Raw genomic sequence first — 14,501 nt, forward strand, 5'->3', positions numbered from 1 at the left:
AGTCGATCTGACATTACTTGGACGGGCAATGTACCTCATGGCTCTGCACCGTGTTTAGCCATGATAGCTAGCGTCACTAGTCGCCAGATTATTACGTCCAATAACACATACAAAACGGCAGTACGGCATATATATTAAATATATTCCATTTATAATTACTAAGTGTTAGAACCCACTATTTTTGGTTACTCAAACCAAAAATGGGTGACATCGACGATGAAACGATAGAACCTTTTCATTGTACAAGTTGGTGTTTGCAATGAAATTTTGTTTAATGATGTAATTTTGTATGTTTTCAGTAATGTCGGATGTTATGATGAATATATATCACACACACACATGTACTGAAAAAAGGCTGATCAGATACAAGCTGTCCTCCGGAGTTGAGAAGGAGAAAGGGTTCGGCGACAAGTTCCGTTAAACTGTTAAGTCGTCTCCATGACAACACGGAAAATGCGCTGATAACAGATGCTCAGGGAAGTGGGTTCAAGGTCCTTTGTTCTTATGAGGAAGTGAAGCCATTTTCTCTTAAATATTACCAAATATGGATATAAACGAACGGTGGCCGGCTGGTTAGAGCGTCTGCCTCACAGTTCTGAGGACCGGGGTTCAATCCCCGGCCCCGCCCGTGTGGAGTTTGCATGTTCTTCCCGTGCCTGCGTGGGTTTTCTCCGGGCACTCCGGTTTCCTCCCACATCCCAAAAACATGCATGGGAGGTTAATTGACAACTCTAAATTGCCCGTAGGTGTGAATGCGAGTACGAATGGTTGTTTGTTTGGAAGTGCCCTGCAATTGGCTGGCAACCAGTTCAGGGTGTACCCCGTCTCCTGCCCGATGATAGCTGGGATGGGCTCCAGCACGCCCGCGACCCGAGTGAGGAGAAGCGGCTCAGAAAATGGATGGATGGATATAAACCAGCGTAGGCCAGTCCGAGCGGGCTCTGTAACACCCTTGGCATAGGCAGTCCTGTAAAAGCTGAATACGTGTGCTTTTTAACGCTCTTTGTAGCAGCAGATGTTGCATTAGATGTTTTGGCGTTCTCATTCTTTGTGTAAAACGCAAGAGGACAAGAGATGCAGCTTCTGAAAGAGGGCTTGAAAAAAATCTGGCAAAGATTAGGTAGAGAAATGGAAAATTACTGCAAAGCTTTAGGGAGTGAGAGCCCTTCAACAGCAACCTAAACCCTTTCCTAATCTTACTAAAAATGTTAAGAAGCAGCTCGTCGAGGGATTGGCCGATTTGATCAGTCGAATATTCCTTTTGAATTGGATTTTGTTTTTAATCATGTTTTGGATTTTCATACTTTGGACTGTTTACATATGTCATCAAATGAGACTTTGAATGGAATCAACTTTTTCCTTGGACTGATGTTTTTGGTTCATTTGGGTTTTTCATCTCAAAGGATCGGCTTGAAATGATTTATCTCATGTGAGTAGATATTTCCCAAACAGTTACTATTTGTGATTATGCATATTTTTATTTTCATGATTTGATGCTTATGCCCTTGCTAAATTCTATTCATTAAAAACCCCTTTCCTGTTTATAGACAAATGTCCATTCTTTTTAAGAATGATAGGCACAATGTTAACTATATTGGCAGACATAATAACAGTTTACCAACATAGCCTATTAACATTTTTACTCCTTTTCTTCAAAATGTTATTTCAGCAATAACATACATTGAAAATAGGCTTTGACTGTCGTATAAAGACCGTCTAATAATCCTAGATCAGTAACAAGTGCAAAAAATTGTTAAGAGAGCAGCCATGCAAACACCAAAGGCATAAAAAAGCTGACCCCCCCCCCAAAAAAATAATAATAATATTTGGAAGGGGGTGGGGGGGTTTGGAGGGATCCCCGGGCAGATTTTGGGTGTTTCCCAATTAATACAATGTTACGTGTGCTTCGTGGTTCCACTGGGACCGCAACCAGTGCCTTGACCCGCACCACCTCAACGCGAAAATACAAAAGACCAGTGCAACAAATACAACACTGGCTGATCTGCAAAAATGTTGCTTAAACGTAAGAGTAGCAATGGAGGATGGGGGGAGGTGGGTAGAGTGTCCAAACATTGTACTCTAGTACGAGTACTGTTACTTGACAATAATGAGACTCAAGTAAAAGTAAAACGTAGCGCTCCCAAAAATAACTGAAGAGTAAAAAGTACACAGTGAAATAATTACTCAACTACTGGATAAATAGCACAAACAATAATAAAATAAAACTAGAGCTGCGAGCAGCTATGATCTGGCCCTCGCATCCCGGCCCCGTTGGGGTACTGGCAGTTTGAGGTCCTGGCAGGGTGGGGTATTCGCACGATGAAGTAAGGGCCGCAAATTTCTCTCGGGCAGTAGGTTGGACACCACGCTGTAGGACAAGTGCAAACGTATGGCCCATAATGAGTAAATGTGGGCAACACAAAAATGGAGGATGACCAGCAAATGGGCCCCAGGCCATAGGTTTCACACCACTGCTGCATGACAAGTGCAAAAGTTGGAAATAGGTCTGCCCGCACAAAATGGGAGGACCGGCTGCAAATGGCTCCTGGGCTATAGGGTGAACACCACTGATGTCAGAAGCGCAACGCCGTGTCAAAGGTTACATTGAGAAAATGCGGGCCACCCAAAAATGGGGGGATGGCCCGCAAATGGCCCCCAGGCCATAGGTAGACAAATGAATAAGTTGCCAAGAGAAGTGACCTCAGCCCCAAGTGTGAATGTTTTTAAGTGCATGCTAAAAACTTTTTCCCCCTCAGAGCATTTCCACTATTAAATATTTCTTGCACTCTTTGCCGTTTGAATTGTACTTTTATTTTGTTTTTTATTTATTTTTTTTGTTTTGCATTTTTTTGTTTCTTGCTTGAGAGACGTGTCGCGTCACCGGTGTTCGCCTTTCTTATCGGTCTGAAATGCTCCCAAACTTGCAGCATTTCGCCTTCTTCTTTTCGGATTTGTCTTCTCCGAAGCCATCGCCATCATCTTCTTTTTTTGTGTTTAACGGCAGCTTGCAAACCACCACAATCTTTTTTTTCCCCTCACCCACCGACCTCACTGGCAGTTGCGAATGTGATTCTAGGATTGATTACAATGAAATACAGTTGTGCATTATTAATAGATGTAACCTATAGCAATTTCTTGCAAAGTGTTCTATAGATGTATTCACAATGTGTAACTTCATTTAGCCCTAACCTAATTGAATAGGTTAAAATAAACATGGAAAAGGTTTGTGGTCAGAAGGTCCGTCCATCCGTGCCGCCAGTGAACAACATTCTATTTTAAAACACTATCATTTTCAGATTCAAAGGTGCTTCAGGTTCAAAGATCAGAATCAGAATCAGAATCATCTTTATTTGCCAAGTATGTCCAAAACACACAAGGAATTTGTCTCCGGTAGTTGGAGCCGCTCTAGTACAACAGACAGTCAATTTACAGAACACTTTGGAGACATAAAGACATTAACAAAAAACAACAACAAACAACAATTGTGCAAAAAGATGCAGAGTCCTCAGTTCGAATGGCTAATATCGCAATAGTCCGGTGCAATGACCATTGTGCAAAGGGCACTGAGACTTCAAGGAGTGTATGCGGTTTAAAGTGACGAGTACTGCGATAATCTGGGACAATGGTTGTGCAAATGTTACAGATACTCCTCAATCAGTGTGCAAATGGAGCAGATACTACTCTGGCATGAGTGGCCACTATATGCAAATAGTGCAGCACGGCGAGACAACTACAGTGAGTGCACGAGTAATACATAATACAGAAATGTGACAACGAACTCAAGTCAAAAAATTGCCAGCTTGTTGTAATGGAATTGTAAGTTAGCTGTTCAAGAAGTTGATTGCAAGAGGGAAGAAGCTGTTGGAATGTCTACTAGTTCTAGTTTGCATTGATCGGTAGCGCCTACCTGAGGGAAGGAGCTGGAAGAGCTGGTGACCAGGGTGGGGAGGGTCCGAGAGGATTTTGCACACCCTTGTCTTAGTTCTGGCAGCGTGCAAGTCCTCAAGGGTGGGTAGGGGGGTACCGACAATCCTTTCAGCAGTTTTGATTGTCCGTTGCAGTCGGAGTTTGTCCTTTTTTGTAGCAGCACCAAACCAGACTGTGATGGAAGAACACAGGACTGATTCGATGACCGCTGTGTAGAACTGTCTCAGCAGCTCCGGTGGCAGGCCATGCTTTCTCAGAAGCCGCAGGAAGTACATCCTCTGCTGGGCCTTTTTGAGGACGGAGTTGATGTTGGTCGCCCACTTCAGGTCCTGGGAGATTGTAATTCCCAGGAACTTGAAGGTCTCGACGGTTGACACAAGGCAGCTGGACAGCGTGAGGGGCAGCTGTGGCGAAGGATGCCTCCTGAAGTCCACGATCATCTCTACAGTCTTGAGCGTGTTCAGCTCCAGGTTGTGTCGGCCGCACCACAGCTCCAGCCGCTCCGCTTCCTGTCGATATGCAGACTCGTCACCGTCCTTGATGAGGCCGATGACAGTGGTGTCATCTGCAAACTTCAGGAGTTTGACAGTCGGGTTCGCTGAGGTGCAGTCGTTCGTGTAGAGAGAGAAGAGCAGCGGAGAGAGGACACAACCTTGGGGCGCCCCAGTGCTGATGCTGCGTGTGGATGAGGTGGCCTCCCCCAGCCTGACCTGCTGTGTCCTGCCCGTCAGAAAGCTGTAAATCCACTGGCAGATGGCAGGTGAGACGCTGAGCTGGAGAAGCTTGGATGAAAGGAGTTCAGGGATGATGGTGTTGAACGCTGAGCTGAAGTCCACGAACAGGATCCTCGCGTAGGTCCCTGCACTGTCGAGGTGTTCTAGGATGAAGTGCAGTCCCATGTTGACTGCATCATCCGCAGATCTGTTCGCTTGGTAGGCAAACTGCAGGGGGTCCAGCAGGGGACCTGTGACACTCTTGAGGTGGTCCAGCACAAGACGTTCAAAGGACTTCATGACCACAGATGTCAAAGCGACAGGCCTGTAGTCATTCAGACCCGAGATTGCAGGTTTCTTGGGGACTGGGATGATGGTGGAGCGTTTGAAGCAGGATGGAACTTTGCACATTTCCAGTGATCTGTTGAAGATCTGAGTGAAGACTGGCGCGAGCTGGTCCGCGCAGACTTTGAGGCAGGATGGAGACACGTGGTCCGGGCCTGCCGCTTTGTTAATCTTTTGTTGTTTGAAGATGCGTCTCACATCCTGTTCATGGATGGTTAACGCAGAGGTCAGAGGTGTGATTGTGGTCGCCGGTGCGGCCGGGTTGGTGTGTGGTGTGAAACTGTCCTTTTCAAATCTGCAGTAGAAGGTATTCAAGTCGTTGGCTAGTGTGCTATTGTTCTCAGCTTGGGGGGATCGTCGCTTGTAATTAGTCAGCGACTGGAATGCATGCCAGACTGATTTAGAGTCGTTTGTGCTAAACTGTTTTTCCAACTTTGCTGTATAGATCCTCTTTGCAATGTTAATTTCTTTGGTCAGCTGGTTTCTAGCTCGATTATACAGGGCCCTGTCCCCGCTCTGATATGCGTCCTCCTTAGCTTGGCGAAGCTGCTTAAGTTTAGCAGTGAACCACGGCTTATTGTTGTTGAATGTGCGAAATGATTTTGTTGGAACACAGACCTCTTCACAGAAACTGATATAGGATGTAACAGTGTCCGTATATTCATCCAGGCTGCCAGCTGAATTTTCAAAGACACTCCAGTCTGTGCAGTCTAAGCAGCTTTGAAGTTCCATCTTGGCTTCATTTGTCCACTTTTTGACTGTTTTCACTGTAGGCTTCGCACATTTAAGTTCTTGCCTGATGGCCCCACCCCTAAAAAGCTATAACGTGCATTTGGATCAGGAAAAAAACAAAACAAAACAAAAAACACTGATTTATCAACGCCTGCAAAGCAATGATTTCTTAAAAGGATTTGCCACTGTCTTCCTCTTATTCTAAGTGGGCAAACTTTTGGTCATCATTTGTTTGTTCATGGTTTTGTAGTATTTAAATTGCAAGGCTTTGCTCATTTACTTCACTTATTTTAGTGCGTTTAAAAAAAAAATAGTAATAATTGCATCATAAAGAGTTGCTTCTAATTCAAACTACTATGCAGCCTTTCAAGACACCTGGCACTTTTACGCCCAATGGTTAGAAAGATGCCTGCCGCAGACCCACATAGTGCACATTAGAAGATGTTATTATGTTAAATGCATCATCAAACGGGGCCCAAATTAGAATGCATGCAACAAGTGAACCAACCTGCTGTGCGTGGCACAATTTGAGGTTGCAGATTGAACACAGCGTCCAGTAGTTGACGTTGTGGCTCTTTCTCCTCTTTTGGGCCCCAAAGTTCCTCCTCGTACTCTGCTGTCCTCCTTGCACACATTTTCACACGACGATCACAACACTTTCCGCTCTACGTTGGAGGGATGAGAAAGGCAAGTGATAATCGGACATTAGAAACAATTATATGAAGATTAAGATTTGGACATTGTGGGTTAAACAGTACGTCAGGTAAAATGGCAAAGCACCAAAATCAACAAGAAAACAACAGAACGTGCAAATACGCATTGTAAGAAACATGAGACAGAAAGAAGACAACTAATTTGTGACTTCAGGAGAGAAATTTTGTGTTGAAACATTATAGACATTCTACAAAAGGATTCGGAATACAGATGAAGATAACAAATAATAAAGATTCAGAAAATAATCGTAAAAATGACGGAATTTAGCTGAGTTTACTAGTAGGTGGCGGAAAGAAGAACACTTTACCTCACGCTTGACCTCTGCTGAGCGAAGTGTTGATCACAAACGTGTCTCTTTGTTAGCAAATTAAGATAAACTAAGCTAAACTAAGCTAAGCTAAGCTAAACTAAGCTAAGCTAAGCTAAGCTAAGCTAGGCCGAGAAGCTTCAACGTGCACGAGACGACTCCAACCGGACACGAAGATTGTACGAATGATGTTTTAGTCCACTAAAGTCGCGATCAGGGGCGTCAAGCGTCGAGGATTCACAGCATTCGGACCAAATTCAGGAAGATTTGCTGAAGCACGATCGTCCCTCCGGCCTCATGGCGAGAAGGGAAAGGAGATGTATTACCCGTGATCCTTTACGACAGGCCACCGGTTTGAGCCAATTTTGTTCATACTCGTCATTACGGTAATAAACCGCCAACTCGCGGCGAAACCCAGCTTCAAAATAAAAGCTCGACAGGGACGTCGATGCTTCGGATTTAAAATAATTCTATGAAAAAAACTTTCTGTGATAACGCAACCAGTCTACTTCTGATGGAAAGTAAACGAGGCCATAATTGCAAACAGCAATGTTAATTCAAATCTTGATGCATTTCAAAAATAAAGTTGATTTGAAATCTGCATACATGACTGCAAGTATATCCTTTTTTTTAAACTATAGATAATAAAAATAATAATAATCCCATTAGTATCGCAAGACCAGTCCAGATCTGTGGAACTTTCGAGCAACCAAGATCTGTTATTGTATTTCCAAATAAAAGTCCCGTGAAATCTGCATATTTCACTGTCATTACCCCTGATTTAAAACAAAAAAAAAACATGATTAAAAAAGAATCTCTTTGGTATCGCAACACCAGTCCAGTTCTGGGGGACACGAGAGCACCTCAGGTCTCCACCAAAAAGTCCCATCCAATTCTGATATTGCATTTCAAAATAAAAGTCCACTGAATTCTGCATATTTCACTTTCATTACCCTTGATTTAAAAAAAATCAGGCTGTCAAAGTTAAAGGGTTAACTTCAATTTATATACAATAAATTGAAATTATTTAAAGCATGAAATAAAATTCACTCAGTCGTATTCACTTCCCGTGGCGGCCGATAACCTCTGCTCACGTGTGCAGCCGAACTTCGAGACGTCACTGGCACGAAAATGGACAAACACGGACTACGGATAGTTTTTCAGTTTTACTTCCTTAACCGAGTAAGTCATTGGCGCACTTTTCAAAGCCAAATACAAATACCACATTAGTTGTACGTCTTTGGCGTACGGGGCCTCGCAGATCAACGCTGCTGGACTGTGATGCTCGTGGGGACAACTCAACCCTTTGGAAAATTATTTCTATGAGAAGAATAGAAGAAATATGCATGACAAGCTGAGTCAATCCATACCATTATTGAAAGTTGCACTTTATTAATTTACACGTTTTCACATTTTATTGTTGTTGACCTGGGTATTTTTTATTATTCCCAATTAATCTTAACTCACTTGGCTCCCCAAATAACCTAGGGGGCTTTTTCACCAACCAGCCCAAAATGCTGTTATTTCAAGCTTTCACATTCCTCTTATTTTATATCTTCATCTAAGTATTAAATATTTTTGATACCTTTAAAACCTAACCCTTTATCCAGGTGAGGCAATTGAGAACTGATCCTCATTTGTAATGTCAACCTGGCTGCAGACAGTCTTTGAGGCAGGCTGTTTTATTTCATATAGGTACTTCTCAATAAATTAGAATACATTTATTCTCCAAAGTCAATTGCACATAGCATTGTAATGGATTCCCATTTCAAATTAAACTACATTAACACAATCAGAATCATGTAAATACTACATCAACCCACATTGTTTTTTTTATCTTTTATTGCTGAAAGACGGCGGCACGGTGGCCGACTGGTTAGAGCGTCAGCCTCACAGTTCTGAGGACCCGGGTTCAATCCCCGGCCCCGCCTGTGTGGAGTTTGCATGTTCTCCCCGTGCCTGCGTGGGTTTTCTCCGGGTACTCCGGTTTCCTCCCACATCCCAAAAACATGTATAAATTGCCCGTAGGCATGACTGTGAGTGCGAATGGTTGTTTGTTCCTATGTGCCCTGCGATTGGCTGGCAACCAGTTCAGGGTGTACCCCGCCTCCTGCCCGATGACAGCTGGGATAGGCTCCAGCACGCCCGCGACCCTAGTGAGGAGAAGATGGATGGATGGATGGATGCTGAAAGACAACGAGAGAGCCTTGTTTCACACAGTTCATTGCTGTGACTTCTTTCGTCCACCAGATGTCACTAATGTTGTTCTCACTGACTCCGAATCTGTTCCGGCACAAGTTGAAGGAAAGCCTCAAACCTTCTTGAGGCTTTTTATTTTGTTTTTTTGTTTTTTGCCAAAAAGCTGAGGAGCGCACACGCGAATATCGTCATCGCAAGTAAAAAATATTTTCATTGCAAGTAATATTTTGTTTTGTTTAGTTTTTTTAGCTTGAGTTAGATTATCTCCAAATGTCTGATTTTTGCTTGCAATTCAAGAAGTTTTGTTTGATAGTCTTGTTTTTTCGTTTACAAAGTAAATATTGTGTGACTTTTGTATGCTACAGTTACGCAAAATAATATTTTTCTTCGCGTTTCCCAACCGCTCCCGTTTCCCCGATTGCTCACCAAAATGCCTAATTTGTGTCGTCATTTCCTCTACGTCAGGGGTGCGCCACCAACGGGGCCAGCGAGGGAAATTAAGACGATGGAAACAAAAAAACTAAAGAATACAACATAGATAAATACAACAAGATGTGTGGTGCTTATTTATTGTATTATTATTTTACTTTTATTATCGATTATGGATGTCCTTTGACCGGAATCCCTGTGGACCATGAGTTGCTCGTGCCTGGTGATTGGCTGTGACGTCAGAAAAGATGAAAGCGCAAAGGGACATTTTAGCTTGAACTGGGCTCAAGGCAGGCATCCTGTGTGCGGAGTGCCTGGCGTGAGAAGTAGTCGACAGCAGCTCTTGAATGAATGTGCATTCTGTTTCCGCTCGTGGAAAGTGTTGTGAAAATGTGTGCAAGAAGGACAGCAAAGTACGAGGAACAACTTTGGGGACCGAAAGAGGAGAAGGAGCCACAACGTCAACAACTTTTTTTTCATTCTGCAGCCTCGAATTGTGCTTCACAGAGCAGATTGGTTCACTTCTCTCTCACTTGTTGAGGAAATACTTTCCCCATTTTGAACGGTACTACTGTGTTTATTTACAGGCACTGTGTGATGTTACATTCAATATAACATTGTAAATATCTAATACTGTGACCAATATTTACCATCTTAATTTTTATTCCTATAAGTGTAAAAGGGTTATGAACAATGCTGCATTATCAAAGTTTAACAGTTTTACGCGACTTAAACGAGTTGTTTGTAAAAATGTGTGGAAGATTTTTTTCCCCCAAAGCTTTTTCACTTTAACAAGGGGACATTATCCCCATTCAGTTTACACAGATGATGCAACACAACATGTTAAGACCAGAGACTTTGCTCAGGGGGCAGTCATTGCGTTTCAACAGGCATCTCCACCTGCCCTTTTGTCAGCCTCACAGTTGTGAGGACCCAGGTTCAAATCCAGCCTTCCTGTGAGGAGTTTGCAGGTTCTCCCTGTGCCCGTGTCAGTTTTCTATGGGTACTTTGCTTTCCTCCAACATACAAAAACATGCATGGTAGGTTCATTGAAGATTCTAAATTGCCCGTAGGAGTGAATGTGAGTGTGAATGGTTGTTTGTCTTTGTGTGCCCTGCGATTGGCAGGCAACCAGTTCAGGGTGTACCCGGTGAGGATAAGCGGGTGGATGGATGGATGGATGACATTCAATCATAGTATATTGTGAATAAAAAGCTCTTAACAGGCTAAAAACAGGGGCAGCTATCATGTACAGTGTACGATGAGATTGTACTTTGATTATTTATTACTGTATTTACTTATACACACAGATACAGCTGCGTGCACACACACACACACCTACACACACACACACTGACTTCTGACTTCTGTAATGGAAGTTGAGTGGATAGCTAGTCTCAATTTAAGAGATGCTACAATACAATAAATAACATGCACACAGTAGACAGTATTTTGACATGAAAATATATTTTTTTAAATGCGCATTTTTGCAACTTAATATTACAGTCGCATACTTTATAATAGATACTTCTTTCCATGCTTAACCAAGGGTTCATCCAGCCATTTTCAACACTGCTTATCCTGGCTTGGGTCGCAGGGCACTGGAGGCTATCCCAGCTGACTTTGGGCAAAAGGGCAGAGTACACTCTGAACTGGTCACCAGCCAGTCACAGGGTACATATAGACACAGACAACCATTCGCACTCACATTCACACCATCACTGAGTGGGAACTGAACCCATGCTGCCTGCACCAAAGTCAGGCAAGTGTACCACTACACCATCATTGACTGTCCCAAGGACTGGCACCTCCATAAATAGATGAATTTGCAAATGCAAAACCGAGCAGGGGTCCACTGTATTACTATTATTGATACTTGTTGTTTCATGCATGTTATTATTTTACACTTGTTCACATTTTATTGTAAATGTTGACCTGCTTTTTTTTTAAATATCCAATAAACCTTCACTCAACGGACTCTCCCAATAACCTTAAATATGAATATAAACCATATGACATTTAAGTCAAACATGACAATTGACGTGACCAAACCATGTGTGTTTGTCTTCTTGTCTTTCAGAGATCAGTGAAGATCTTCATCCAAAGTCAATTGCACATTGCATTGTAATGGATTCCCATTTTAAATTAAACTACATTAACACAATCAGAATCATGTAAATACTACATCAACCAACATTGTTTTTTTATCATTTATTGCTGAAAGACAACGAGAGAGCCTTGTTTCACACAGTTCAGTGATCATGTGCACCTCACATGTGAAAGGTCCCTGATTTAAAACTGGCTGTGAACAAGGCCTTTTATTATTATTATTAATATTATTATAAATCTCTCATGAAAAGCAGCTTCACCAAATAACCTTCTCGCCCTGGTGGAATGAATGTAGAAGAACGTCAAAAAAGTAAGCGGATTTCATTCGGCTTTGGTTGGTAATAACTTTTGTTGACCTTGTTTCTTTTTTGACATTGAAGACACAACAATGGGCATTTATGAAGAAGAAAGAAGAACATCAAGAGAACATGCCTCAAGTGAAGACTGCATGGTGGAGTTGTCCTTGAAGTCATCAAGGTTTTGCAAAACTTACATACTGTAGTGTAGCACTAGCCGTTGCTATGCTTTTTGGACTCATTTTTGTGCTCAATCTCAGACACCCTAGTGACCTCCGTGACACCTTTGAGGTCGTGCAAAAGATTATGGACATGGCTGGGTGTAAACTCTTCAACAGAGCACTTGGAATGAAGAACAGTCTGCTCCTGTTCTCGGAGTCGTAAATGTGCTGCCAACCGAAAAATATGTTAAATGTTTCTTTAATTTTTTACAAGAAGTTGCCGTTTGTGAGTTAATTCTGGTGAGAGCGTCAGCCTCACAGTTCTGAGGACCGGGGTTCAAATCCCGGCCCCGCCTGTGTGGAGTTTGCATGTTCTCCCCGTGCCTGCGTGGGTTTTCTCCGGGAACTCCGGTTTCCTCCCACATCCCAAAAACATGCATTAATTGGAGACTCTAAATTGCCCGTAGGCATGACTGTGAGTGCGAATGGTTGTTTGTTTCTATGTGCCCTGCGATTGGTTGGCAACCAGTTCAGGGTGTACCCCGCCTCCTGCCCGATGACAGCTGGGATAGGCTCCAGCACGCCCGCAACCCTAGTGAGGAGAAGCGGCTCAGAAAATGGATGGATGGATGGATGTTTATTTTATAAAATAACAAAAATATGATAAAGTGGAGAGTGACATGAGTGTCGCATTTCATCACCAAACAAGATGTGAGCATAAAAGCGGTTGAAATGGTAATCTGTATTAAATGTGGATTAATATTTTTATCAATACAGTAAAATGTTGAGATGATTCACTTGATCGACAGTTTAATGCCTTATCATGCCTTTCACCTTGTTTCACTGTCGCCCTGGCTCAGCACCCTGCGAGTCTTCAGCCTTGCTGCCAACCAACAGTTTTAGACAGACAACTTTCAACTTTCAGGTTCTACCACCCTGCGCTATGATCGTATAGTGGTTAGTACTCTGCGTTGTGACCTCAGCACCCCCCCGGTTCAAGTCCGGGTTCACAGCGTAGATAAAGCCCTGCAATTGTTTTTTTTCGTGCTGCTGTTTGAAAAGTTGGGACAGTGAAAATCCTCCACAGGGAAGCCGCTTGCAGAGGGTACAGCACCCTTGTGGGGCTAGTGGCGCAATGGATAACGTATCTGACTATGGATCAGAAGATTCTAGGTTCAACTCCTGGCTAGCTCGTGCACTGTTTTGCATGTGGTATTAAACCCATTTTTTTTTAAATTTCTTTTTTGCACTCAATTTGAATTTTACTTTTAACATCAAAATATCCAATCCAAACATTCCAGCCTCAAATATTCAGCTGCTCCATTTCAGAAGCAAATTCAACTCGCTGGCAGAAAAGGCTGTTAAAATGGAAAAAAATATAATAATAATAAATGCTATTTAATTCTGCACGCACGTGCAAACATAAAGGAACGTAAACAACAATTTTCTACCCACAAATGAGGTATCAAAAGTTGCGTCTCGGCCACTCTTTAATCAGACCTTCTTTATTTTAAATTCTACGTGACCATCATGATGCAATTCCCCAAAATCTACGGATAAACTTCCATTGAGAATGAATGGGCCTCCAACAATTCCCACATTTAACACTTTCACATCATTCATTTCCCGTTCCAACTTCAATTACCATACTAACTGTTAGCATTTGAGCTAATCTCCTGACTTATTATTATATACTATTTTTATTATATAGTATCATGATTCATGGTTTCTGATTCAATTCAAGGATGATATTGGATTGTTTGGAAAACAGGGAAGGTGTAGGAAGTTGAACCATGGGCAGGTGGAAGAACTTGGTGGCATGGCTGGAGACACGGAAGGAGCATTGGAGACGGAGAAGAACACAAGGGGGGTAAGTACGATTGCAGGTAGTCGAGGAACTTACGAGGAGGAGTCATGAAAGTTGGCCTGTGGACCACAGATGAACGTCAATACTCTGGCGCTGGCTTCCTGGATCTGGCAGGCTTAAACGCAGGCAGTGTAGAGTGCTGATTGGGAACAGGTGCGCGGATGAGGTGCTGATTGGAGGGGAGAGAGAGAGGGAGGGAAAGGCGAGGCAAAAAGCGCCATCCGAGTTCCAAAAAAGAAACTGCAGGGACAGACCATGACACTGATGTCTTTTTCGACATAAAAATAATAAAAAATCTTGTTGTAGTTTAACACAAAACATGGAATGTTCAAATTTTGTAATTATATTTTTTTACTTGGCACTCACTCGTCACAATCTGTGACGTAGTGGTTACCTAGCTCTGAGTAGCTTGTAATGTCCAAGTTCCCATCTGTCCAGGGTGAGACACTTTCCAGTCTGCCTCCTCGATGATTTTTTTTTTTTTACTACTTTTGTCTTTGTCTCTTAGTAAAGTGTCGGTGTTAACGTTTTGCTGAAGTACAGTATGTGATGGAAATTTGGACCGTGGTTCAAATGTTTTTACCAACCTTTTATCTCTCAATCGTGCGATCATGAAGAAAACCTGGTTGAAATGTCTCACGAATTGATGTTTGGCCTCGGCTTGCTTCTTGCTTCGGGTGATTGTGGCTTTTCATATGACTT

The 14,501-nt window shown here is 42.7% G+C and overlaps 1 long non-coding RNA gene and 1 other non-coding gene across 2 annotated transcripts; both read left to right on the forward strand.

Moving 5' to 3' along the window:
• The first annotated feature begins 587 nt into the window (after window positions 1–587).
• On the forward strand, window positions 588–13,858 carry LOC133472606 (uncharacterized). The gene is made up of 3 exons (XR_009786777.1): window positions 588–1,429; window positions 11,447–11,785; window positions 11,856–13,858. It is a non-coding gene; the product is annotated as an uncharacterized LOC133472606 (long non-coding RNA).
• Window positions 13,054–13,126, forward strand: trnah-aug (transfer RNA histidin (anticodon AUG)). Its single transcript has one exon. It is a non-coding gene; the product is annotated as a tRNA-His (tRNA).
• Window positions 13,859–14,501: the final 643 nt, after the last annotated feature.

This window comes from Phyllopteryx taeniolatus, chromosome 23, assembly GCF_024500385.1.
Source record: "Phyllopteryx taeniolatus isolate TA_2022b chromosome 23, UOR_Ptae_1.2, whole genome shotgun sequence".
NCBI lineage: Eukaryota > Metazoa > Chordata > Actinopteri > Syngnathiformes > Syngnathidae > Phyllopteryx > Phyllopteryx taeniolatus.